Source organism: Salvelinus sp. IW2-2015, linkage group LG8, assembly GCF_002910315.2.
Source record: "Salvelinus sp. IW2-2015 linkage group LG8, ASM291031v2, whole genome shotgun sequence".
Lineage (NCBI taxonomy): Eukaryota > Metazoa > Chordata > Actinopteri > Salmoniformes > Salmonidae > Salvelinus > Salvelinus sp. IW2-2015.
This window is the reverse complement of record NC_036848.1, coordinates 52,065,000-52,079,957: the sequence shown is the minus strand read 5'-3', so window position 1 is coordinate 52,079,957 and position 14,958 is coordinate 52,065,000. Positions and strand designations below refer to the sequence as shown.

Below are 14,958 nucleotides of genomic sequence, written 5' to 3'. Positions count from 1 at the left end.
TATTTTTGTTTCATCAGACCAGAGGACATTTCTCCGAAAAGTACGATCTTTGTCCCCATGTGCAGTTGCAAACTGTAGTCTGGCTTTTTTTATGGTGGTTTTGGAGCAGTGGCTTCTTCCTTGCTGAGACGCCTTTCAGGTTATGTTGATATAAGACTCGCTTAACTGTGGATATAGATACTTTTGTACCTGTTTCCTCCAGCATCTTCACAAYGTCCTTTGCTGTTGTTCTGGGATTGATTTGCACTTTTTGCACCAAAGTACGTTCATCTCTAGGAGACAGAACGCGTCTCCTTCCTGAGCGATATGACGGCTGCGTGGTCCCATGGTGTTTATACTTGCGTACTATTGTTTGTACAGATGAACGTGGTACCTTCAGGCATTTGGAAATTGCTCCCAAGGATTAACCAGAATTCTACAAAAAATTACTTGTGTCATGCACAAAGTAGATGTCCTAACCGACTTGCCAAAACTATAGTTTGTTAACAAGAAATTTGTGGAGTGGTTGAGAAATGAGTTCTAATGACTCCAACCTAAGTGTATGTAAAACCTCTGACTTCAATTGTATATAGTGGGAGCAGTGTTCATTTTGGCAGCCATTTTAGTTCTAGTCTTAATATACCTTTTAGTCTAATTTCATCCATTGTTAGTTTCAGTTTTTATCAGTACATTTTGAGGGGAAAATGTTAGTCTAGTTCTAGGGCGGCAGGTAGTCTAGCGGTTAGAGCGTTGTGCCTAACGGAAAGGTTGCTGGTTCGAATACCCGAGCTAACYAGGWGAAAAATCTGCCGATGTGTCCTTGATCAAGGCACTTTCTAATTTGTTCCATTGGCTCCGTACTAATATGGCTGACCCTGTAAAACAACACATTTTACTYCACCTTTAAATCAAATGTTATTTGTCACATGCGCCGAATACAACAGGTGTAGACTTTACCGTGAAATGCTTACTTACAAGCCCTTTCCCAACAATGCAGAGKTAAAAAGTACAAAACATTTGCTAAATAAAWAAGTAAATAGTAACACAATAAAATAACAATAACGAGGCTATATACAAGGAGTACCGGTACCGAGTCAATGTGCAGGGMTACGAGGTAGTTGAGGTAATTGWGGTAATATGTACATGTAGGTAGGGGTAAAAGTGACTAGGCAATCGGGATAGATAAACAGAGTAGCAGGAGCGTATGTGAAGTGTGAAAGTGCATCTATGTGTTTGTTTGGCATCAATATGCATGMTTGTGTGTGTGTATGTGTTTTGTGTGTGTGAGCGTATGTAGTGTGTGATGTGGTGAGGTTGGACCCAGGTGCAGAGAAGAGACCAGACGAGGAATCCGTGGTTAAGGATACACTACGTCTCGAAACAACCACACACGGTAAACAATTCCAGCTTCAGCAAAGGACAACAGAAAACACACCTCTTTTAACAGTGACATCATAATGAGTAAATAGGACACACCTGAGTGTCGTTAATGTCTCTAGGACAGTCTCTGGCGCCCTCTGGTGACAGGTGGAACCATGACAGTGTGTGTTTGTGTGTGTGTGGAGTTCAGTGAGTGTTTATAGAGTCAGTGCAAAACAAAGAATATATACGGTGTATGTGACTATAAAAACATCATAATTATTAAAAATATATACATTTAGACACCTCTAACTTCCATCATGTTCACATTCAGATAGCCTTGTCCAACTAGGTCAGGGGTGTCAAACTCATCCCATTGAGGGCCTAGTGTATGCAGGTTTTAGTTTTTGCAATTAAGACCTAGAAAATAAGTGTGAGGAATTCCTTACTAATTAGTGACCTTAATTCATCAATCAAGTAGTGGAGTGGAGTGGAGCAAAAACCCTCAGACACTCGGCCCTCCGTGGAATGAGTTTGACACATGTAGTTTAGGCCTTACTATCCCCTTGTATACCTTAGCTGGCATCATTGATATTTGGCAGATTGTAACCAATGCCAGCCATAATTAACCGTATAGCTATAATGCCTTGGTTACAGGTTAACTTCTTTGATATAGGGGGCAGCATTTTCACTTCTGGATGAATTGCGTGCCCATAGTGAACTGCCTCCTACTCTGTCCCAGAGGCTAATATATGCACATTATTATTACTATTGGATAGAAAACACTCTGAAGTTTCTAAAACTGTTTGAATGATGTCTGTGAGTATAACAGAACTCATATGGCAGGCAAAAACCTGAGAAAAAATCCAAACAGGAAGTGAGAATTCTGAGAAGGGTTGATGTTAAAGTCATCGCCTATTCAATTCCCTGTAATATATGGTTCTGTTTGCACTTCCTACGCCTTCCACTAAATGTCAACAGTCTGTAGAACGCTGAATTAAGCCTCTTGTGTGATGTGGGGCCGGATGGGAGGTGTTTCAGTCACTGGTCTGGCAGGTTGCCAGTTCTTGCTCACGCGCTTTCCTCATGATATCGCCTTGCGTTCCATTACTTATACAGACATGAAGAAATGCTCCGGTTGGAACGTTATTGGATATATATGATAACAACATCCTGAAGATTGATTCTCTACTAAGTTTGACCAGTTTATTCGACTTGTAATATAACTTTTAGAAGGTTTGTCAACGTTTGCCTGCATCTGCGCGAGCGTTTGGACACGTGTACTACACATGCTAACAAAAGTAGCTAATTGGACATAAGTAATGGACATTATCGAACAAAACAACGATTTATTGTGGAACTAGGATTCCTGGCAGTGCATTCTGTGAACATAATCAAAGGTAAGGGAATATTTATTATGTAATTTTGTATTTCTGTTGACTCCAACATGGAGGAGAAATGTTGTTAAATCTGAGCACTGTCTCAGATTATTGCATGGTGTGCTTTTTACGTAAAGTTTTTAAATCTGACACAGCGGTTGCATTAAGAACAAGTGTATCTTTAATTCTGTGTATAGCATGTATCTTTCATCAAAGTTTCTGATGAGTATTTCAGTTATTTGACGTGGTCTCTGCAATTACTCCGGATATTTTAGAGGCATTTCTGAACATGGCGCCAATGTAAACCGAGATTTGTGGATATAAATATGCACATTATCGAACAAAACATAAATGTATTGTGTAACATGATGTCCTATGAGTGTCATCTGATGAAGATCATCAAAGGTTAGTGATTCATTTTATCTCTATTTCTGCTTATTGATACTACTATCTTTTGCTGGGAAAATGGCTGTGTTTTTCTGTGGCTATGTACTGAGCTAACATAATTGTTTGGTGTGCTTTCCCCGTAAATCCTTTTTGAAATCAGACATGTTGGCTGGATTCACAACATGTGTAGCTTTAATTTGGTGTCTTTCATGTGTYATTTCATGAAAGATTGATTTTTATAGTAATATATTTGAATTTGGCGCGCTACTTTTTTTCTGGATTTTGGCCAAGTGGGATSCTACCGTCCCACCTATCCCAGAGAAGTTAAACAATTTACAGCTCTAATTCCCATCATAACCCTCAAGGYGGTAAATAATTGTTTCATTTTCATTTTATTTAACCTTTATTTAACTAGGCAAGTCAGTTAAGAACAAGTTCTTCTTTACAATGACAGCCTACCAGGGAACAGTGGGTTAACCGCCTTGGTCAGGGGCAGAATGACCAATTTTTATCATGTCAGCAAAGGGATTTGATCCAGCAACCTATTGGTTACTAGCCCAACACTCTAACCAATAGGCTACCTGCCGTAACAGTGGTTTCCTTGAAAAGGGGAGAATTTGATCTTTACAAAAATGCCAGAAGTATTACTGTACTCAACAAATTGCATTAGTTTGTCTCATAGGAAAAAAGCAACCACAACTCGCATTTGCGGACCGTGGCGCGAGAGCGGCAACACAGATGAATAAATAACAGAGCACATGGGATGTGATCAAAGCAAAAATTGCTTACATGAAAGTAAGAGAGAGAGTAAACATTATTGTTTCTAGATGAGGTTAGTTACAAGTCATGTGTTCTGGCTTCACATCAGTTCAAAAGATTGACGAGTGACTGAAGTGACCTCCTGGGACCTCCTGGGACCTCCTGGGACCTAGATCAGATCAATCAGACGGCGTGAGAGGATGACATGAAATATTCTGCATACATGCATGCTTCTGATTGGACAAAACAGATGAAAAATAGCTTCATGTCAAATTAAATGTCCATTAGTCTCACTTGGAATTCTCGCCTCGTCACTTTTCCGTCAACTAAAATGAAATATAATTTGTAATAGCTATGTTTTTTTTCCAGGGCATCTCATCTCATTATTTTCGTAGATTTAGTAAGGAAAAATAGTTTGTTGACGACTATTTTTCATCATAGTTAGTGTTGATGAATTGAACACTGCGTGGGAGGGGACTCATTATACAGTGTATGTATAGATGTATTGCATATCTGCCAGCAATATACATGTAACTGCCAAAGTAAAGGAGACACTTGAGTAAATGAGGGATACAAAGTATATTGAAAGCAGGTGCTCTCACACAGGTGTGGTTCCTTAATTAATTGAGTAATTAACATCCCATCATACTCAGGGTCATGTATAAAAACGCAGTTGCCCATTATTTTGGCTACCATGGACAGAAGAAGAGATCTCAGTGAGAGGTCTGAAAGGAGCATAGGCGAATTAAAGGGTGTGTGTGTGTGTGTGTGTGTGTGTGTGTGTGTGTGTGTGTGTGTGTGTGTGTGTGTGTGTGTGTGTGGTGTGTGTGTGTTGTGTGTGTGTGTCTCAGTTACCAAATCTCAACCAATTGAATACTTACGGGAGTTTCTGGAACTGCACTGAGAAAGCGTTTTCCACCACAAAACAAAATGATCGATTTTCTCATGGAATAATGGTGTCACATCCTCCAATAGTGTCAAGACACTTATAGAATCTATACCAAGATCCATTGAAGCTTTTCTGGCGGCTCGTGGTGGCCCAACACAAAAAGGGTTCTAAAAGGTTTCTTCGGCTGTCTGAAAAATGTGAATACTGTTTTCAGGTATTGCTTTGTACAGGTTACTGCCAAAATAAAGAAAACACCAACATTTAGTGACCTAATACYTTWAAAAAAGGTGCTATCTAGAACCTAAAAGGGTTCTTCTGCTTTCACCATAGGATAACCCTTTGAAGAACCCTTTTTGGTTCCAGTTAGAACCATTTGGGGTTCCATGTAGAACCRTCTGTGGAAAGGYTTGTACATGGAACCCAAAATGGTTATGCTTGGAACCAAAAGGGTTCTACCTGGAACCAACAAGGGTTCTTCAAAGGGTTATGCTATGGTGAACGCAGAAGAACCCTTTTAGGTTCTAGATAATATATATATATATATTTTAAAGGTGCTAAGACACTATATGTTGGTGTTTCATTTATTTTGGCAGTTACCTGTACAAAGCGATACTGAAAACAGTATTCACATTTTTACAACATTTACATTTGATTACTCTGTGGCCCAGAAACACATTTTTCCCACTAGGGATAGTCCCACTAGGGATATTAGGGATATTCCTCTCTGCTCAATCTTTTCAACAGATGGATATGCACCTGCATAATCTAATCCAAGAGACACAGCTTGACACAGCACGCCAATATGAATGACACATTTGGGGACACATKATTTTTCACCCTGCACTTTGTGGCAATGGAATGTCCTATTCTATTGGCCAAGGATTTCCCTGACAGTTGTATTCTATTGGCTACGACATCCCTGACAGTTGTATGTACAAATCTGTATGTACAAATCTTCTGGAGGCCAAATCTGTTACTATGCAACTCAAATAAAAACATGGTTACTCACTCCTTCTCTAACCCTAATTTATTCACACTAGTAATACAACGGTATTACAACATTGATAAAGATACAGTAATTACAAGTTACTGCCAATTCAAGACCACAATCTGACCCTGCACCCATTCTGTCCTGCACTCTATATCCACCCAATCTGATAAGAGACAATTTCATCCAACGTCCCTTTGTGACACAAGAGCATGTAATTTTGCTATCCAAAATATGTTTTAAAAYTGTGAAGGGAATTCGGCCAACTTGATTATGGTCCTGGATTCACCAATGTACCCGATTGGCGCATTGATTTATTTCTGGACGTATAAAGTATCAGTGATTATATCTAAGGAAACATTGGTTTGATTGATGGTTTCCCTTATCTTGACATTTATAGTGTGTCTCCACAGACACGGTTGCTCTATCCTAAGCTTTTTACCTTTGATGCAATAGAAATTGATGAACAAGTATATGGTCTGTCCCGAGTCTAGACGATACATAGATATAAAATGTGTTTTTGAGTTTGACCAGTAGCTTGAATTTGGAGGAGGAAAGAGAGGATGTAAGGAKATCACCAACATCTACTAATGTGAGGCATATAAAACTGGGCACCTTAACATTTTACTTATACACAAGAGGAAGCATTGACATTGAGGCCTTTCACCCCATATCCATTTCAATTATTTATATAGTACATTATCCTTGCTTTATAACCTTGTAATACAAAATAATTTACATTGTGTCCAGTCATAAATTAGATGTAAGTTTAAGCTTCGTTACAGTTTCCTGTCATCGAGCATGGTTAGATCTGAGCTTGTCTCTCAGAGAAATCACAAAATGTGCCGAATACGTGTTTGAAATGTTGCAAAGGTTTCATCTGTTAATGCCAGTGTTGTTGTCCCAACTGAGTAACCTGCCCCTGAGGCCTAGAACTCACACACAAGGTCCTCGGTATACTCAGTCAAGCTGTTCCCAACCTACTGGAAACTAGTAGGGAGGGCGACCTTAAAAAAAAGGAAATTATGATTCTGTCTCAAAGGACCTTACTCCAATTCCAGGAAAACCAGGAAACAAACACTCTACTATTTTTTCTTAATGTTTGCCTGAAAACAGGATTTTTTGTATATGTTACTGTATGACAGGGCTACCATACACAACAATGTGTGTTCTGTCAGCAACAGAACRTCTATCGATGACACACCCGCAAGGATTCCCTGATCTGCGTGCTCCTGGAATCATGGAATTTGATAATATGGGAAATATCATCACTCGAAAAGATAGTGTATCTGTTTTATCACTACAAGGGGGCATCTCAATGGTCTGAAGTGTTTTCCTCTCCTGGTCTGCTCTCCATCATTTACATTCATGTGACATTACATGACTAGTGTAAGCAATATGGCTGCCTGGGATTGTACTTTATATTTTCCAGTTCTTTCACATKAATCCAGTTCATTCACATCAATGCAGATGAAGCAAAGGAGCTGAGGAGAGGAAGCTACTTTCATATGCATCTATTGATATACACCCCTAGTAGATGATAATGATGCACCTGCCATTTTGTTTTCTTTCAGCATGTGTTGTGTTTGCACACAGCTGGGTGATCAATTACATCCGATTCCGTAAACAGAATCATATAATTATGGCAAATTAATTGGTAGTTATGTCACATAATACCCCATTTACAATAAAGCAACCATCTCACAAGCATTTCACATCTGTATATGTAGTTAGAATTCAATAAGAGGGGTTTCTCTCTCACGTAGCTAAGTACACTGGAAGGATATATTAAGAACCACAGTGGCCAAGAGAGAATATTTTTGGGTTCCTAAATGCAAATTCAATTGATAAACTACAGTTATTCCAAAACAATGCCCAAAGGATTATGACACAAACAAAAAAGTCTGCCCACATCACCCCAATCCTTGCTGATTTCCATTGGCTGCCTGTTCCTCAAAGAATTGACAACAAAAATCTACTCCTCGTCTACATGCCCTAAATTGAACACGCCTTCCTGTCAGACCTACACTACCCTATGAACCTCCACCCACCCGACGTTCAAGCCACGCCAAACTCCTCCATGCACCCAGGACCAGGCTCCACACAATGGGGGACTATGCCTTTCCCTTCCACGCACCATGCCTTTGGAACTCCCTTCCAGATAAACTCAGGGCTGTTCAGACTATTGGAGATTTTAAAGCTGACCTTAAAACTKATCTCTATCGGCTGGCCTACCCTTCCTCCTAGACTTTGACATAGTTAGAMACATATATTTATTGAACAATATAAACGCAACATGCAACAATTTCAAAGAGTTCAGTTCAAATGAGGGAATCAGTAAAATCAATTGAAATCAATTCTTTAGGCCCTAATCTATGGAGTTCACATGACTGTGAATACATATAAGCGTCTGTTGGTGACAGATACCTTAAAAGAAATGGGCCTCACAATGGGCCTCAGTATCTCATCACGATATTTCTGTGCATTCAAATTGCCATCGATAAAATACAATTGTGTTCTTTGTCCGTAGCTTATGCCTGCCCATACCATAAGCCCACTGCCACCATGGGGCACTCTGTTCACACTGTTGACATCAGCAAACCGCTCGCCCCCATGACGCGATACAGGTGGTCTGCAGTTGTGAGGCCAGTTGGACGTACTGCCAAATTCTATAAAACGATGTTGGATACAGCTTATGGTAGATAAATGTACATTCAATTCTCTGGGAACAGCTCTGGTGGACATTCCTGCAGTCAGCATGCCAATTGCACGCTCCATCAAAACTTGAGACATCTGTGGCATTGTGTTGTGTGACAAAACTGCACATTTTAGAGTGGCCTTTTATTGTCCKCAGTATAAGGTGAACCTGTGTAATGATCGTGCTGTTTAATCAGCTTCTTGACATGCCACACCTGTCAGTTGGATGGATTATCTTGGCAAAGGAGAAATGCTCACTAAGAGGGATGTAAACAAATTTGTGCACAACATTTGAGAGAAATAAGCTTTTTCTATGTATGGAACATTTCAGGGATCTTTTATTTCACCTCATGAAACATGGGACCAACACTTTATATGTTGCGTTTATATTTTTGTTCAGTGATATACAGTATATACACTACAGTTCAGAAGTGTTACGGCTGTCGTAGGMAGGAGACCAAGGCGCAGCGTAGTAGCGTACATTCTTCTTTATTTAAAGAACGAWCACTGAACAAAACGAACAAAATAACAAAACGAACCYTGAAGCTAATATGGATAGTGCAGACAGGCAACTAAACATAGATCATAGAAAAACAAAACATAGAATGCCCATCCCAAATCACACCCTGACCAAACCAAATAGAGACATAAAAAGGCTCTCTAATGTCAGGGTGTGACAAGAAGTTTGGGGTCACTTAGAAATGTCCTTGTTTTTGAAAGAAAAGCAAATGTTTTGTCCATTATAATAACATCAAATTGATCAGAAATACAGTGTAGACATTGTTAATGTTGTAAATTACTTTTGTAGCTGAAATGGCTGATTTTTTAGGTAATATCTACATAGGCATACAGAGGCCCATTATCAGAAACCATCACTCCTGTGTTTCAATGGCATGTTGTGTTAGCTAATCCAAGTTTATCATTTTTAAAGGCTTCTAATTGATCATTAGAAAACCCTTTTGCAATTACGTTAGCACAGCTGAAAACTGTTGTCCTGATTAAAGAAGCAATAAAACTGGCCTTCTTTAGACTAGTTGAGTATCTGGAGCATCAGCTTTGTGGGTTCGAAAATGGCCAGAAACAAAGAACGTTCTTCTGAAACTCGTCAGTCTATTCTTGTTCTGAGAAATTAAGGCTATTCCATGTGAGAAATTGCCAAGAAACTGAAGATCTCGTACAACGCTGTGTACTACTCCCTTCATAGAACAGCACAAACTGGCCCTAACCAGAAATAAGAGGAGTGGGAGGCCGCGGTGCACAACTGAGCAAGAGGTACATCAAAGTACATCAAAGTACATCAAAGTGTCTAGTTTGAGAAACAGACGCCTCACAAGTCTTCAACTGGCAGCTTCATTAAATATTACCCGCAAAACACCAGTCTCAACGTCAACAGTGAAGAAGCGACTCCTGGATGCTGGCCTTCTGTATTTCTGATCAATTTGATATTTTAATGAAACAAAAAATMTGCTTTTCTTTCAAAAACAAGGACATTTCTAAATGACCTCAAACTTTTTAACTGTAGTGTATATTGTTTTTGAACTCTTTTTTTTTATGATCCACTTTGAGATTATTGTTGTATAATGAAAAGCACTTTAGAAACCTAACCCTAACCTTAAACACATTGCTAACCCTAATGCTAACCCAACCTTAAATCAAAATTTTCATGAATTTTTACAATTTAGCCCATTTTGACTTTGCAGCTGGCCTATCTAAGGGGAAATCGCTCTGTTGTACCTCCAGGACAAGACTCATGACAATAAACGTCAACCTGTGTTCTGCTACTGGAAACTGTGAAAGGCTACCATAGTATTTGAAAAGTCTGGTCCTGTAGTTCCAACTTAAGGTGAATCACCACTGACCTGGTGCAGGGATAAATAAAACAATGGATGTTGACAGACACCTTGGTTTTCCCAGTATCTCAGTGAACCTTCATTTTCTGGAGCCCCTTGTAATTTTCCACTTCATGGTAACTAATACAAAGTAATACAGGCTTTTTGTTTGACTGTGTTTMCTGATGAGGAAGGTCACATTACTCACTGTATTGCATTATGTAAGACTGAGGAGAAATAGTCTATGACAGACTTTGGTCCTTCTGTACTTTTCAAATGTATTTACCACCATTTGTGTACTTATTGTACAGTATTGTACATGTAGAGGCCAGACGTATTATGCTGGATCTTTTATTTTTACTGAGAAATAAAATACCAAAAAGGACATGAAACTGTCACTGTTCCCTTAGAATAGAAAAGCTGTCCCTTAGTGTACATTCTGACTGAAAGAGACATACTATTACTTAATTTTTAGACCATGTAATAGGAATTGCTGAAATGCAGCCATTTCACCCAAAATGTGAAATGCCTGATTCATGCAAAAGCACATTAGGTTAAGTATTATTGCTGAAGGCTACAGTATGAGTGTCCAATCTGGGGCTGAACCTGTAGCACTGAGGTCAGAAGCACAGAACCACATCCAATTGTTATAATTTTTCCATTTTATTTTTGTATTCAATCTTATTGTCTGGCATGAATGTCAAGATCACTATTAATAAATTGCGTGACACYTCACGATTGTGATATTTTCTCTATAATGAAAGATGAAGGTACTGATATGATCGACAAAGCTCAACAAGGTTTGAACTCCATGTCTCTTGAGTGCCAGAAAAGTGCATTAGCCCGCTCAGAGTCAAAGCAAGGTTAGTTATCACTAGAGCGTGTACACCGAACCACCTCCATTACACTGACCTGTTCTGTCAAGTCTAATGATATCAGACACCATACTGTTGGAAATGGAATAGGCCCATCTCCAACCTAAACAGATTGAAATGCATGTACATTCCATAAATGGGAGGTCGATGGCACAGAACCACATACAGCTGTCACAGCTGCAGGAGGCCTAGTGTTATCGCTAGTGCTGCTGTTGTTAGTCTGCCTGAGATATATAATGGACTTAACCAACGCTCCCTGTCTGAGGCCATCTCTGTGAAACACAACAGAAGTCATGTTTGACATGCCCCGTGTCAAACATACCCAGTAGCGGTGTGTGGGGGAAATCACAGGGGAAGCCAAGCCGGGGAATAAGCCATATTACAACCTACGTTGTCATAATTGCGTTTTTGCTCTATAACCCACGTACCKCTGTTTACAAGCACGTTGCCAAGGTAGTTTACTGCCTTTTCTCATAGCAATGACAGCAGAACCAGAGTTTTATGATGATTWATTTACCTGAAGACAAGAAAATCCAATGAATTCCCCAAAATTCAGGTCACTAAATGAGCACATAAGTAGGTCTATACTAGGGATGCACGATATATCGGTGAACATATCAGAATCGGCTGATATTAGCTAAAAATGCCAACATCGGTATCGGCCCGATGTCTAGTTTAACGCCGATGTTAAAAACAGATGTCGAAGCTACCATGAAAGAGTACGAACATTTCAGACAACTCAAAGGTGAAATCCATTAATGCCAAGATAATGGAATTCATTGCCCTTGACAATCAACTGTTCTCTGTCTTGGGTGATGTTGGCTTTCGCCGACTGGTTGAACACCGGTACACACTACCAAGTGCGCTATTTTTCAAATGTTGCCCTACCGAAGTTGCTGCTATTGCTATTAACTTCACGACATACATACTATGGAATGCCGTTTAGGTCTTTGCGTGTCAAAAAGGACATAGTAGCACTGTCAAAGCTGTACAAAAAAAGTCTGCAAACAAGCAAACACCGGCCACGAATGATTTGTTTACAATACCGCGTTGGTAATAAAGCATAATTTGTTAGACCGCAACTTCTGGGGTAGCTAGCTTTAGCTTGGTACCTYGCTAGCACCAATACAACCAGCCTGAAAACAATGACCAGTAGAAACTGCAGTCATTTTCATTATTCTTAGCAATGATTTAGGAATCCTTGTGAYTAAGTATTAGCTAGGTWGCCACTTGTTGTTCACCTATTGAAATTGAACTTCAGTTCATGAAAATAAATAGCTAACCAGCTACTTAACCCTGTTGCCCAAAGCTAACGTTATAAGCAGCCAGCTAGCTTCATCTGGCTAGTGAMGCTCGACCGGACCGGGTTATGTGTTYTGAAGCTAGCCACAATAAGGATTAGGCACAATAGTGGAATTTACGGTTTGCCTTCAAAATAAAAGTATGTAATTGACAGTGATGCAAATGAATACAAATAGTAGAATTYTGTCATACTTTTATTTTGAAGGATAACCGCAAAGTCCACTATTGTGGCTAATRCTTATTGTGGCTAGCTTCACATAGATGGGTCCGACCACCATTAACCAAATAAGAACTGTCTTATAAATTAAGGTTATTTTAGATAATGACACCTAGCTATATAGTTATACAGTTAGCTAGCTATATAGTTAGCTACATATAGCTGTATAGCTGTATAGCTAGCTAACTATACAGCTACTGAAACAGATATCGTTTTGCTATATTTTTGGGGAAGAACATTGTTTGCATCCATGAGCTATCTAGCTTTTTTTTATGACCAGCACTGTAGGTGCGCGAGACAACTTTACCAGCATCATAGCATACGTATTGATGAATCGTTGTGACATATGAAATATGAGTGATAGTGTAATCAATGTGTAATAACTTCTTCAAAAATGTATGAACACGTGAAATTATTATGTGACGTGCAGTCATATTCAGGTACTGATTAGTCAACAAGCTTATTTAACACGTCAAATAGTGTTATTTGACACGTCAAAGACCCAAACGGCTCCATAGAAATCCTGTTTGAGAATGAAATGACTGAACAAATGAACAACGAAACAGCCCAGCAAGTAAMTGAAAGAAATAGGTTTTGATTATGTTTCACTGGGAATGGGAACATATGTAAATGSCAACAAAATAACATTTTGGTCAGTGTGGTGTGTGTGTATGTGTGTAACCTTAAGTAGGCAAGTCAGTTAAGAACAAATTCTTATTTACAATGATGGCCCGAATGACGCTGGGCCAATTGTGCTTCGCCCTATGGGACTCCCAATCACGGCCGGATGTGATACAGCCTGGATTTGAACCAGGGACTGTAGTGATGCCTCTTGCACTGAGGTGCAGTGCCTTAGACCGCTACATCCATGTGTGTGTGTTAACTATTTAACTGTACTAGAATGCTTAAAAGGCGGCTAAAATGTAAAATATTGGTTATCGGTGTAATTTTTTSGGGGGGTGGCAAGGAAAATATCAGATTTCYGTATCGGCCAAAAATGTCATATCGGTGCATCACTAGTCTATACGGTCTCTCTCCACTCACCACCTCTGAACGTTATCTACACAACAACCGATGGCTGTCAGAGGTTCTACAAATGGCATGATTTAACGTCTTTCCAATACCTGCCAAGGAACAGGATTTCATTTACGCAGGAGAATAGCTAAAAGGAGAAATACAAAATATAAAAAGGAATTAAAGGTGAGATCAGAGAATGTTTTGGGAAATTGTTCATTCAAATCACTGATCAAAAATCCTTGATCTTTTCTACTGATCTACATTATTCCACATAAGGCTGTGCTGCAGCCAAGCACTGCTTTAGTATGATTCGTTGATTTTTTAGATGAAAGGTAACATCGTATTTTTTGTGTAGCCTTTAATACACAATCATGATGCTATGATGCSACATCAAAAACGTTCCCTCAGAAAGAGGGCTAGCTGTTGACTAAGGAGATGAATGGATTAGTCAGTAAAATAATCCACTCTTTGCTGATTCATCTCACAGACATGAAGAGGTACAGTGTTTTAGTGAAAAACTCTCATTAAAAAATCTCCCAAATGTCAACGTGCCCCAGACACTTAATGACTTTTTCAAACGACATAACACAATGAATGCTGTGCCCTTAACAAGTAATACAAYTCAGAAAAGGACAGTAAGTGAAAGAAAGAGTGAGAGAAGGGGAGAGAGAACATTGTATAGAAAGAAGACGAATGTCCCATCTTAATTAAATAGTGCTCTCTCTCCCTCAGTGGCGGTTCTAGCTTGTATGGCTCCCTGGGCGAACCCCCCCCATCTCATCAAAAACAAAAGCACCATTCTGCACTAACTGTCATTTTTATTCAGACATTTGGAACACAAATAAATAATCTTAATATCAAAAAGAAGTAACAAAGACAAATAGAAACAAATTGTAGTTTATAAATACAAATAAAAAAGAGAATTGAATTATTACACTATTACCCTATTGCTAACYAAAAACACWCAAATAAAACGAAATTGCACAAATCCTATATTACACAAATACACAAATAGAATAACACATTTATAAAGAKGAGAACCTGATTAGTACACTATTGCACTTCAAACAAGAAACACACAAACTAAATTGCACAACATTAGTACTGTACAAAGTTAGAYGTGCGTTATTTTATTTGATAGATTTCCCCGCTCCCCCTACCTCGGGCTTCCATGGGGGYGGACCTAAGGTCAAGCTACCCCCGCCCCCTCCCCATCTCGTACTTCTGAGTGGGAGATCTTCCCAGGCAGTAGCCTGCCTAGCTCACATCCTAGAATCAGGG

General features: G+C 39.3%; 1 protein-coding gene across 1 annotated transcript in view; it reads right to left on the bottom strand.

Annotated features, from left to right (window-relative positions):
* LOC111968271 (CUB and sushi domain-containing protein 1-like) overlaps positions 1 to 14,958 on the bottom strand; it is a 441,455-nt gene that overhangs the window by 201,783 nt on the left and 224,714 nt on the right. The gene's annotated exons all lie outside the window — the stretch shown is intronic.